Source organism: Myotis myotis, unplaced genomic scaffold (assembly GCF_014108235.1).
Source record: "Myotis myotis isolate mMyoMyo1 unplaced genomic scaffold, mMyoMyo1.p scaffold_m19_p_2, whole genome shotgun sequence".
In the NCBI taxonomy this organism is placed as follows: Eukaryota; Metazoa; Chordata; class Mammalia; order Chiroptera; family Vespertilionidae; genus Myotis; species Myotis myotis.
This window is the reverse complement of record NW_023416324.1, coordinates 52,046,240-52,059,316: the sequence shown is the minus strand read 5'-3', so window position 1 is coordinate 52,059,316 and position 13,077 is coordinate 52,046,240. Positions and strand designations below refer to the sequence as shown.

At 38.2% G+C, this 13,077-nt stretch overlaps 1 pseudogene; it reads right to left on the bottom strand.

Moving 5' to 3' along the window:
* Window positions 1–11,193: 11,193 nt before the first annotated feature.
* Window positions 11,194–12,174, bottom strand: LOC118674996 (annotated as a pseudogene).
* Window positions 12,175–13,077: the final 903 nt, after the last annotated feature.

The window sequence follows — 13,077 nt, the reverse complement described above, 5'->3', positions numbered from 1 at the left end:
AGGTTTAGGAAATACTAGAAATTTTGGAAATTAAGGGGACCATGGAGGAAAGCACAGGGCTTCAGAGCAGCAGAAGGTATATTTCCATAGAACGGGGGAGCTGGAAAGCTTCAACAGATACATTTCCATAGAATGAGGGAACTGGAAACAGCAAAAGGTCTATATTTATAAAATAAAGAGAAGGAAGCCCTTCATCCAGAAGGAGAGGAAGAAAGCCTGAAGGGAATAGAGAAACATAAGGAAGGAGGTGGGGAGAACCTCACATATCCCATGTGAGGTTCAACCTTTGAACCCAGGAGTTACTATAGTAACCAGTCTAAGGGAATAGTGACCAATCAGAGGATATCAAGACACCAGGATCTGTAGCCTTTATAAGCCATAGGAAAAAGGAACTCAGTGGGACCCTTTCCCCCATCCCTACATGGGAGTCCATTCTGTGGGACTCTTTCCCTCTCCCCATGTAGGAGTCTGTACTTGTTCTTCAGTAAATTTCCACTTTTGCTGTACCATATCCTGCTGTGGATTCATTCTTCAGTTCTGATGGACAAAGAATCCAGGTTCCAGTCCAAAAATTCTGTATCAGCATCATTTATGTCATTATATTTTGTTTGTTTGTTTGCTTGTCTGTTGCTTAGACCAAAGCCACATTTGCAGTATCTAGCAGTCCTTTATTTAGTGTGCCTCCGCTGCATGGAGGAGAAATTGCTTGCTCACAATTCTTGATCTTCAGTTTGTGAGGAGGGCATTGCTTTTCAGACTATTGAAAGAAGTCTGTAATTCTTTTTTTACTGAAAACAAGCTAATAAAACCACCCCCCAGAGGGCTCAGTTCCACCCATTTTCTATCACTGTTCCACATTCTCACTCCTCCTTCCAGTAACACCACTGATAAATGTATTTAATAAATAATGTTGACAAAAAAGAAATACCAATGGGGAGAATAGGAAAATGAAGTCATTCTTATTGCTTTCTTGCTTCATAAAGCAGATCCAGTGTGGATAAGATGTCGCTGTCTTCCCCCACATCAGTAAATAATCCATACCCATGGTGCAGAGAAACACAACACAGGCAGGTAGGTTCTATGTGTTCCAAACCAGCCTCTTTAGATTGATAGAAATCATATATATATATATATATATATATATATATATATATATATATATATATATATATATTTCAGAGAGGAAGGGAAAGATAGAAACATCAATGATGAGAGAGAATCATTGATTGGCTGCCTCCTGCATGCCCCCTACTAGGAATTGAGCCCACAACCCGGGCATATGCCCTTGACCAGAATCAAACCTGGGACCCTTCAGTCAACAGGCTGACACTCTATCCACTGAACCAAACCAGCTAGGGCAATAGAAATCCTCTTAAGGTATGATGGATTCCTAACCAATTCTCTGAGCTGCCATTGTTTCTATAGCTATCCTTCTCTTTCTGTGTTTTCAATAGAGGCATGAGGCAAGCACTGGCTAGCTACCATCTTGACTGGAAAATCCAAAATGACATTGTTTAGAAGATTTTTAAATTACAGGAGCTAAATAACAACTAACATCTTGGGGGAAAGAAATGAATAATCTTAACTTGAGAAGACGCAGTAAACAAGCAGTGGGTTGCAAACAGTACTGTTGTAACGCTGGTCATGTGAAGCTCGGCAGGGAGTCATAGACCCTGCGGGAAGCTGCAGTCAAGATGATGATGTGTACTGCAAGTGGAAGCAAGTCTATTGTGGCTAAGAAACTGGAGTCAGATTCAAAGTCAGGTTTGTTTGTTTTTTAAGCACAAGTAATTTGTTGTATTTATGATGCTTATCAAAAGCAACTGGGGCAAAGTTTTGACATAAATAATTAGTTTAAAATTATTAAGGCGTACAAGTTTCCAAAATGCAGCCTGTTTGGAATATAAAGACTGTCTTATAACATAATTCTTATTACTATCATTCTAGCAACTTTCATCTAAGGAGGAAAAAAAATAGTTCTGAAATTAATTCCTCACGATGCCCTTGGCCAAGAAATGAGATAAATTTGCTGACTCATTTCTTGCATATAGGGAAATTGAGGCATTTGAATTAGGTGGAGTAGACACATTATTAGCACTTTTATTGTCATAATTTTAGAGGTGAAGGCATATGTCATTTTATAGGTTTTTTGGACACATACATTTGAGCCTTTTTAATTGACGACTGTAGTATTCTCCTAATAGAGGCCCGGTGCACAAAATTCATGCACAGGTAGGGTCCCTATGCCTGGCTGGTGATCAGGGCTGATCAGGGTCTTCTGGCTGCTGGCCAGGGCCTCCCTTCCCTGTCTGCTGGCTGCCGGCCGGGGTCTTCCTTCATTCCACACCGGCCCCTAGTGGTCAGCACACATCATAGTGAGCCATCGAACTCCTGATCTCCCAGCTGAACTTCTGAGTGGAGACTTTGCATATTAGCCTGTTCTATATATAGATTGAAACAAATGCATTCCCCCATCTTCTAGAGAATAGCAAACAAACATGTGTCTCTTTACTATAAATACCTCTAGGCTCAAGTTGAGAAAACATTTTTCCCTGACTGATCTCGGAGGAGAAAACAAGGATTTCACATACAATCTAGTGTTGCACTTCTAGGGCAATATATTAACTCAGGCTATAGTGATGTATCTGAGATAATTTTTTATAAAGAGAAATTATACACATTTGCTTCTCACTTAAATTTATATTTCTTATAATCTTACCCAAGCACAATTTTTAGAAAAAATAACTCAGTAGGAAAGGTTTCCCCTGCATTTTTCACAGCTAGTGGATTCAACTTCAGCCTATACTATAGAGTGAGGACAGCTTTTGTCCCCCATAAGAAGCTTTGCATAAAAACTTGTTGCACCCTTTAGAGTTCAATAGGAAGAAGAATGCAGGTCTTAACTTTCTAATGAATAAAGCATACGGTTGAGTAGCAGGTTATAACACACTTTATGCCTTATGAACTATGTTGAATCATCTTCAGCTGTGCATACTTCACATTTATGTTTTTCAGAACATTTAAATGATTCTAATGAACACTTGAATATATTTTGTGGCTCATTAAATGATATTAAATGAGATAGTTTTTTAAAGGATAAGAGTTGTTAAGCATAACATAATAATGATCTCTTTACACAAATTGCTAAACTCATAAAAGCACATGGGTATAATTTTATTATTTTTAATTTAAAAGGTAAAATTAAAATGCCTATATTAATGTCATGTGCACAGTTCCTAAGAAGTGGTGCCCTGCCACTGCATTGATATAAAAAAAAGATAAAAATTAAATAGCCTATAATTATAGATGAAAAACCATAATAAACCAATACAGAATCATAGCTTTAGGGATCATGGACTGGTTAATAAAACTTGTTTGAATGCTGGGGAACATAAAATTGTAGTCGATTTTTCAGAAACCCTAAATACCTTGAATTAATAAAAACAAATTTATGAAATTAGTAAAACATAAACAATACTGTGATAAGAAATAATTCTCACTAAACCAGAAACTCTAGTGGGCCAATGCTTATCAACATATGTTTTGTTTACATAAATATGCTTATGTCATGCGAGAAATGGTAGAGGACCTATGGAACTGACTTCTGGGATTTCATCTCACTAGAATTATGGTTTATGACAAATGAAATGATATCATGCATGATTCACATTATGGAGAAAGAGTTGGAAGATAGGATAATATTTACCTCATCTTGGGACAAATGTAAAGGGTTAGTTAGAAGTGGTATGATTATTACATTGTAAGATAATTATGGCAAACAAATAACTGCAAGTCCAATTTTGAAAAACTGAAGTAACTAAATAGAATTATACAGTAGAAAGTTGTGGCTACTAAAAAGGGAAGGGAATTTGGGGGAAGAAATAATTCTTTATTACACAAATTTCTAATAGTTTTATCAGAAATCTATAATAATAAAAGTATAACATGCTAATTAGACCAAACATCCTTCCAGATGTCCTTCCAGTCAACCTTACAGATGAAGGCCGGGGTTGTGAGAGAAGCCTGGGTTCTGGGTGCCTGTCGGCAGCCAGAGAGAAGCATGTGTCCCGGGTGCTGGCCGGCGACCAGAGAGAAGCCCAGGTTCCAGATGCCAGAGGAAAGCCAGTGCTGGCAGCCAGGGGAAAGAAGGCCTACTCTTGCACAAATTTCATGCATCAGTCCTCTAGTTAAATTATAAGAAATAAAGACATTACATACTTAATAAAATTGGGTTGGGAAAATTAGATGACAAATAATATAACTATAATGAAAATTATATTATTTTTATTTCAGTGGTATTTGGACCAAACATTGCTGCAGTGGTTGATAATCAGACCTTAAAGAGATAATTAGAATATGACAAGAAAAAGAAATAAAAGGTACACAGATTGCAAAGGAAGAAATAAAACTGTCTGTATACAAATGACATGTTCGCCTATAGAAAATAAAAATCATGACAATAAAAAATCTGGACTAATAGGTTATTATACTAAAGTTGAAGGATATAAGGTCAATATCTCAAGATCAATTGTTTTCCTATATATCAGCAACTGAAAAGCAACATTTAATATTAAAAATACAATATCATTCCCTAGCCGGTTTGGCTTAATGAATAGAGTGTTGGCCCATGAACTGAAGGTTCCCGGGTTCAATTCTGGTCAAGGGCATGTACCTTGGCTGAAGGTTACCCAGCCCTGGTTGGGGTGCATGTAAGAGGCAACCAATCGATGTGTCTCTCTCACATTGATGTTTCTCTCTGTCTCTCCCTGTCTCTTCGACTCTCTCTAAAAATCAATGGGAAAATATCCTTGGGTAAGGATTAACAACAACAACAACAAAACCAATATCATTTACATTGGCACCCTAAAAATAAAATATTTGGCATAAATGTAACTAAATATTGAAGAAATCTATATGATAAAAACTATAAAAGTTTGACAAAATGATATATTAAAGAAGAAATAAATAAATTTAGAGATATTCCATGTTCTTGAACAGGAAGACTCAATATTGTCAAGATAGATATAGATAGATAGATAGATAGATGATAGATAGATAGATAGATAGATAGATAGATAGATAGATAGAAAATTTAATATTAGTTAGCCATAAAAAGAAGGGACCCTTGCTATTTGTTATAATATGGCAGACTTTGAGAGAATTTATTTAAGTGAAATAAGTAAGACAAAGAAAAAAATCAACTATATGACCTCACTTATAAGTGGAGTCTAATAAAACCAAACTTATTTAAACAGAATGGTTGTTTCCAGGGGCTGCAGGAGAGGGGGAATTGGGAGATATTAGTCAAAAGTTACAAACTTCCAGTTGTAAAACAAGTAGGTTCTGGGAATCTAATGTACAGAAGGTGACTATCCTAATATATAAAAAGCCAGGGGCCATCACGACCAAACAACCAGACAAATGACTGAACACAGGCTGCTTGGAGCGACAAGGCTGGCAGGGGTATTAATGAGGGACAACCAAATGACTGAACAGCAGGCTGTGTGGGGCAAAGAGGCCGGCGGGGGGGGGGGGGGGGGGGGGTTATTGAGAGAAGACCAAAGGACTGAACAGCAGGCTGAGTGAGGTGACCAGGCCAGCCAAGGGAGGCAGTTGGGGACAACCAGGCCGGTTGAAGGGCAGTAAGGGGTGACCCGGCCAGCAGGGGGGCAGTTAGGGGTGATGAGGCTGGCAGGGGGGCAATTGAGGGTGACCAGGGCCTAGACCGGCAGTCGGACATTCCCTAAAAGGTCTCAGATTGGAGAGGGTGCAGGCTGGGCTGAGGGGACCCCCCCCCCCCGCATGAATTTTGTGCACCAGGCCTCTAGTCCTATATAATCCTATAACCCTTTTATAAGGGTAATATGCAAGTTGACCCTAACAGTGGAAAGGCCAAGAATGACCAGTCACTATGATGTACACTAACCACCAGGGGGCAGACACTCAATGCAGGAGCTTCCCCCTGGTGGTCAATGCGCCTCCACAGGCAGAGCACCATTCAGTCAGAAGCTGGCTCATGGCTGGCCCCCCTGGCAATGCTAAGGATGTCTGACTAACTGCTTAAGCCTGCTCCCCCGAGGGTTCACTGGCTGCCAGAGGGATGTCTGATTGCCAGCTTAGGCCCAATACCCTGGGGAGTGGGCCTAAGCCAGCAGGTGGACATCCCCCAATGGGTCCCAGACTGCAAGAGGGCTTAGGCCAGGCTGAGGGACCCCCGCCCCCCCGCGCCCCCCTCACCACCACACCTGAGTGCACAAATTTTCATGCTCTGGGCCTCTAGTAGTGAATAATGCTGTTTTATATTCTGAAGAGTTGTTTAATTAGTAGATCTTAAATGTTCTTACACGCACTAAATGTAATTATGTGAGGTGATGAATGTGCTAACAAACCTTATTTGGTAACCATTTCACAGTATATACATGCATGTAGTTATCACATTATGTACCTTCATATGCTACACAATGTTATATATAAATCATATCTAAATAAAGCTAGAAAAATGACTTACTATAAAGCTACAGTAGTCAAGACAACATGATATTGGTGAAAAAATAGACAAAATATTTTGATAGCTCAGCATAGAGAGTTCAGAAATAGACTTTCATAAATATTGTCAACTGTTCTTTGATAAAGGAGCAAAACCACAACAATGGAATAAAAACAGTATTTTCAACAAATTATGTTGGAGTAAATAGACATGCACATGTAAAAATAATCTATAGACAAACCTTACACCCTTCAGAAAAGTTCATTCAAAATGTATTATAGATCTAAATTTTTTAAAAAAAGTTATAAAATTCCTGGACTATAACATAGAAAGAAATCTAGAGGACCTCTGGTATGGCAATTAACTTTGTAGTTATGATACCATAGGCCCAATCTATAAAAACAAATAATTGAGAAGCTGGACTCAATTAAAGTTAAAAACTTCTGCTATGTTAAAGACACTTTCAAGAGAATGAAAGGACAAACCACAGACTAGGAGAAAATATTTATATACAACACATCTGATAAAGGATCACTACACAAAATATACAAAAATACTCATAAAATTCAACAATAACAAAAGAAAACTCAATTAAAATTGGTCCAAAGACCTTAATAGACCCCCTCACCGAAGAGGCTATACACATAACAAATAATCATATGAAAAGATGATCTTCATCATACCAGGAAAATGAAAATTAAAACAATAATAATATGCCATGTTGTACCTATTATAATGGTCAAAATCTGGAATACTGACATCAAATGCTGGTGAGGATGTGGAGCAATGAGAAACCTCTTTCAATGTTGGTGGGTAAGCATGACGGTACAGCCACTTTGAAAGAGTTTAGTGGTTTCTTACAACACTAAATATAATATCATTACATAATCCAGTAATCATATTCCATGGTATTTATCTGAAGGAGTAGAAAAAGTATGTCCACAGAAGAGTCTGTGCATACATGTTAATAGCAGCTTTATTCATAATTTCCAAACTCAGAAGCAACCATGCTATCTTTCAGGGGGCAAATGAATAAACTGTGATTTATCCAGATGACAAAATATTATTCAGCACTGAGAAGAAATGAGCAATCAAGTCAGAAAATAACAGAGGAATCTTAAATGCATATTAGTGAGTGAAGAAAAGCCAATTTGTAAAGGCTTCAGATTGTGTAGTTCCAACTACATGAATAGGTAGAGCACAGCAGATTTTTAGGGCAATCTATCTACTAGTATGTCTGATAGATATGATAATAGTGGAGAACCTCATTATACCTTTGTCCAAACCCATAAGGTGTACAACACAAAGTGTAAAACCTATAACCAAAGTACCACTCTGGTGGGGATGTTGATAAAGGGGTAGGCTATATATGTGTGGGGACAGGCAGTTATAGGAAATCTGTGTACCTTCCTCTTAATTCTGGGTAACATAAAACTGCTCTAAAAATCAGTCTTTTCAAAAAGGTATTTAGTACACAAAGCTATTTATTTTCTGGCAACAGAAAAGAGATTTAGGACTTACAAACTTACAGCAAAACACTATGTAATTATTCCAAGGGTGACAAACACAACTTTGTAATGTCTTCTTTTAAATTTGTATTATGTATGGTTTCCTTTCATCACCATTCCCTACATGACCCAAACCTATGTTTATTTGGTAATTTTAGAACAAAGTATTTAAACCAATTGCATATCTAGGCCAAGTGTTAATACAGTACTAAGGACACATTTTCTAAAGCCTCCTGAATTCATATGGCTATGTTATTTCCTTTAACCAGGTTCACTGTTTCTATAATGTACCAGGAATCATGTGCCATTATTCCTCCATCTCCAGGATCTTAATTTGAATATGGAAGCTAATCTAACTGTTATCCAGAGTCAAATCTGTGCTGTCTCCTTAGACCAGTGGTTGGCAAACTGCAGCTCAGCAAACCGTGGCTCGCGAGCCACATGCAGCTCTTTGGCCCCTTCAGTGTGACTCTTCCACAAAATGCCGGCTCTTCCACAAAATACCGACTTCTGCGCATGGGCCACGAAGTTTCAATTGCACTGTACGTGCATGCCCCGCATGTGGTATTTTGTGGAAGAGCCACACTGAAGGGGCCAAAGAGCCGCATGTGGCTCGTGAGCCATGGTTTGCCAACTATGGCCTTAGACCATCCTTACTATATAGATCACACTAGCCCAATATACAGTGAAATAGTGTTTTGCCTGTACCTTTCTGTTTCTCAGCCACTGGGCAGCTAGCGTTATTGTTGTGTATTGGTTGGGAGTAAATCACTTGGATCACTAAAATGTTATATTCTTTTTCTGGAAGCAATTTTAAGCAAATATTTTAAAACTTAAACTTCCAGTTCTCATCTGTAGAATTAAAGAACATAGATTTGCTGTGTTGAGTGAGATATATTCGAACCATGGGGAATTTCAATAAATTCAGCTGTTCTTACTTCAGATATCATATTCATTTTGAGCTAAATTTTTAAATTAGGAAAACACATGCAAGTTCACTTTGCAAATTCTTGTTTCCTTGGTAATGGCAAACATTTCTAATTTGCCCAAAAGCTTTTTCATACTCCTGGCTTAAAAACAATAGCTGTTAAGGTAGAAAGCTGTAATTCATTAGTCTATTTGCTATCTTATCTGAGATAATAAACTTTGCTTAACCTTGTATAATAATTACAAATCTCTCCTTGAGCTATTGATGCAACTTTTAACTATTGCTATAAATATGTATTTCTATAAATATATATGCATATATTTATATATACCTACAAGTAGAAAAATGAGACCTATATTTATTATTGCAATTACAAGAGAAGATAAGGTTTAGAAGATACATGTAAGAAACAAGCAGCTTTAAATATTAGAGAATCAAAAAACATTTACACAAATTACAAAAGGAACTGAACATTTACAAATAAATATATGAGTTAAATAGAAGATTAGACTCAAGTGAAAAAATCAGCAATTTGAGAGGTAGGGTCACATGGGACCCATATAGACAGACAGGAACTATTACACTTTTCTAATATTCCTAGATATTTAATATTAAGTAATTAGGTCTATAGTCAATGAAGAAAAATCAAGAACACCCAATATATATCTAGTAGAATTTCTAGGGAAAGAAACTAGGAATTTGGACATTTCTACATTGGAAAGATAATAGCTAAGATTTTTCCAAAACAAAATATAATGGTTCTCAATTCAGATTCAAAAAGTTCAAAAACTTCCAAGAAGATAGATTTAAAAAAATCCAAAAGAATGGCAAAAAAAAAAAAGTGAAATAAGAGCATGTTCACACAGATGCTATCCTATTAATAAAAGCCTAATATGCAAATTGTCCCCTCAACTTGGAGTTCAACCAGGAGTTTGACCAGGGGGCGGGGCAGGCCGGCCAACCTCCAGAGGCTCTCCCCTCCTCCCTGCCATCCCAGCCCCACCAGCCCCCATCCCATGCATCAATTGGTGCACTGGGCCTCTAGTGTTAAAATAAACCACAAAAATTAATCAGTTCACCTTTGAATGGCAGGGGACTTCTAAATACTAAATACCAACATTAGAAGTGAAAGAACAGTAGGAAAATAATTTATGTGAATGGCATAGTAATTATATTCCAATAGTCAACAGTCAAAAGGGTCATAATATAAATATTTACCAGTAAAATATATTTTGAGGAACAAATAAAGGTACTTTTGTGTCTAATAATGCCTGAACTAATTAGAAGGAAAGGGACATCAGATTAAAAAGAATGGAAGTACAAATCATAAAGTAAAAAGCTGATGGACATCTGAAAAAAATTTAGTGGGCACTTTGTTATGCCCAGATTTCAAGATCCCCAACAGACCACACGAGGGAGCCAGCCGTGTCCAATGCAAAAGCAAAGAGTCCTTTATTTCAAACCCAGGTCTGGCTCCCCTGCCCTCCTTACTGACACAGCAGCAGGTGGCAGAGACAGACCTAGCCCGATGGGAAGAGGAGTTTTATAGGGGGGTGGAGTAAGGGCAGGAGAGGGGACTGTGGGCCCCGCCGATTGGCCAGGCGCAAGTCGGTGTCTCATTACACAGGATGTGGTCATATTGATGGCATGCACTTCCCTTGATTATCATTGGTTAGTCCAGAGAAATCCTGGGTGTGGATAGCAGAGGCTTGGGCTTCCGGGAAGAAGCCTTGCCGAGCACATGGCTCTGCTTAAAAATGGAGAACCCAGGGTAAAATGGAGGGCGTAGTCCTCGCCCTTTCACACTTAACAGTATAAAGCAATATTAGTTATGTATTTTAGGGGAAAATATAAAACAGGATAAAAATAAAAAGTGTGACAACAAAAACACATAAGTAGAAAATGTGGTGCTCCTACACTTTTGAAAAGACATTAATTAAAATAGAAGACAGTATAAGCAAGAAAATAACAAGCATAAGAGGAACCAATGAGTTCAAAAGTGAATAATTAACAATGTCAAAATAAACATCCCTAAGATCTGAGACAATGTAAATGAATAATGTATAGAACATCTTGCTACATCTTTTGAAAACCTGTTCTATTCAAAATACCACAACAGTCTCCAGAAACAGACCCTGAAAGAAACAGCAACAACAAAAAACCACACACAAGCCTTAGATTTCCCTGACAATGATTTTAAGAAAACAATCATAAATAGTTTTGTTTTTAGTGTGCATGTATTTATTTCAATCACTCCTATTTGAAGTCTCTTATTTTTGCACAACAGCAAGGCATCTTATTACCTAGTCTTCCCACTCCGTAAAAACTCCCACAGGTGTTGGTGAATTTACATTATCCTCAGGACTATGCTTTGGAGTAACTGGAGGTGTGTCAGCAGGTTTCTCATCAATCCACCCCCCAGTGCTTTGTATCTTTCTATAATGTTGAAGCCAATAGCACTCTGCAACTTGTGTAAACAGATAGGTCACAGATTTAGTGGGGCCTGGTCAGCTTCTCCCAAGTAGTTGTAGCTTGCATTAAGCGAGCAAGTCACTGGCAGTGTCAAAATCCAAACACATGTTCATTCTCATGGGTTTAAAGCCTTACAGGACTGAAGAAGCAAAACACTAGTCACTGCATGAGTATAATATTTATCATCACTCCGTGAGTATAATACTTATCAAAAGCAGAATAGTCACTTGAAGATTTTTTCTGCAACACCTTCACTTTGCCTTCATAACTTGAACTGTAAAAATCACTGCCATGCCTGGCAAAGCTGAAAATCCAACATCATCTGTCAGAGGTTTATCCAAAGACAAAATTCCAGGAGTCTCTTAGGCAAAGTTCAATCATTGTTATTCCCACAGCACAGAAGGCATCTTTGGGCTTCTGCTTTTCTAAGAACTTCAGTATGTGCCCTGCATGTATTTGCAGGTGTGTGTCATCATTCTAAAGGAACACCTCCTTGGAGAGACAGGAACCTATTTTATGAGATTTACTGTCACGCCATAGAAAAATGCTTCACAGTAGCCCTTGAGACATTTAATATATTCTTCACTGGTAATTCTGGTGTTTCCTAGAGATCCAGTGCACTGTATAAAAATACTGCATTTCTCTGGAGAGGGTGGCTTTCTGAAGATCATTAAAAAATTCTTCAAAGTCTTAGGGAGGCTCAGGATGGGTGACTCCATCTCATTGAGAATGCAAGGTAATGGGTCCAATGAGATCAGTGGCTGGTTGGAAGGCTACATATATCAAACGCCGTTCCACAGCAACTTCTCATACTGTGTTTTTTGAGATGAGAGCAGTTCTTAGTGTCTGTTCTGAGTGCTGTGCTGTCTACATCTTTAGGAAGAAAGACTCCCATGAAGTTTGTCTCTAACAAGGGCAGGTATGTCAGGACTGGTAGAGAAGGATGTGAGCAGAATGCCTTCACCCGGGCAGCGCAACCCAGGCAGCCCCCACCAGGCTCTGACACTTCCACTGTAGTAACTGCATGCCCTCAATCATAAATATGTTTAATTAGCTAATGGATAACACAGACAGTCAACTGAAGGAAATTGGAATAATGATATATAAACAAAATGAGAATATTAACAAAGAGATTGATATAACTTTTTAATAACTAAATTGAAATGATGGAGTTGAAAAGTTAAATTACTGCACTTAAAATACCTCCAGAATATTATACTAAATGAGATAAAACAGACAGAAAAAGTTAAGAACCAGATGATTTTGCTCATATATGGTATCTAAAACGGAAATCAACAAATGAATAAACACAAAAAACAAATAACAACACATAAACACAACAACAGGATGGTGGTTACCAGAGGGAAGAGGAATAGGTGGTAATAAAAAGTAAAGGACTCAAATATATGATGAGGGAAGAAGATTTGAGTTTGGGTGACAAAACAGCAGAATGACCGGAATAACTGGTCAACCAGTCGCTATGATGCACACTGACCACCAGGGGGCAGTCGTTTAACTCAGGAGCTGCACTCCGGTGGTCAGTGCGTTCCCAGAGTGGGAGTGCCGCTTGGCTGATCAGGATGAGCAGCACTCCCTCAGTGGGCCTATCCCTGCAGGCCATGCTTCCTACCAGTGCACAAATCCCATGCACCAGTGCCTCTAGTAAAAATATAAATCAATGA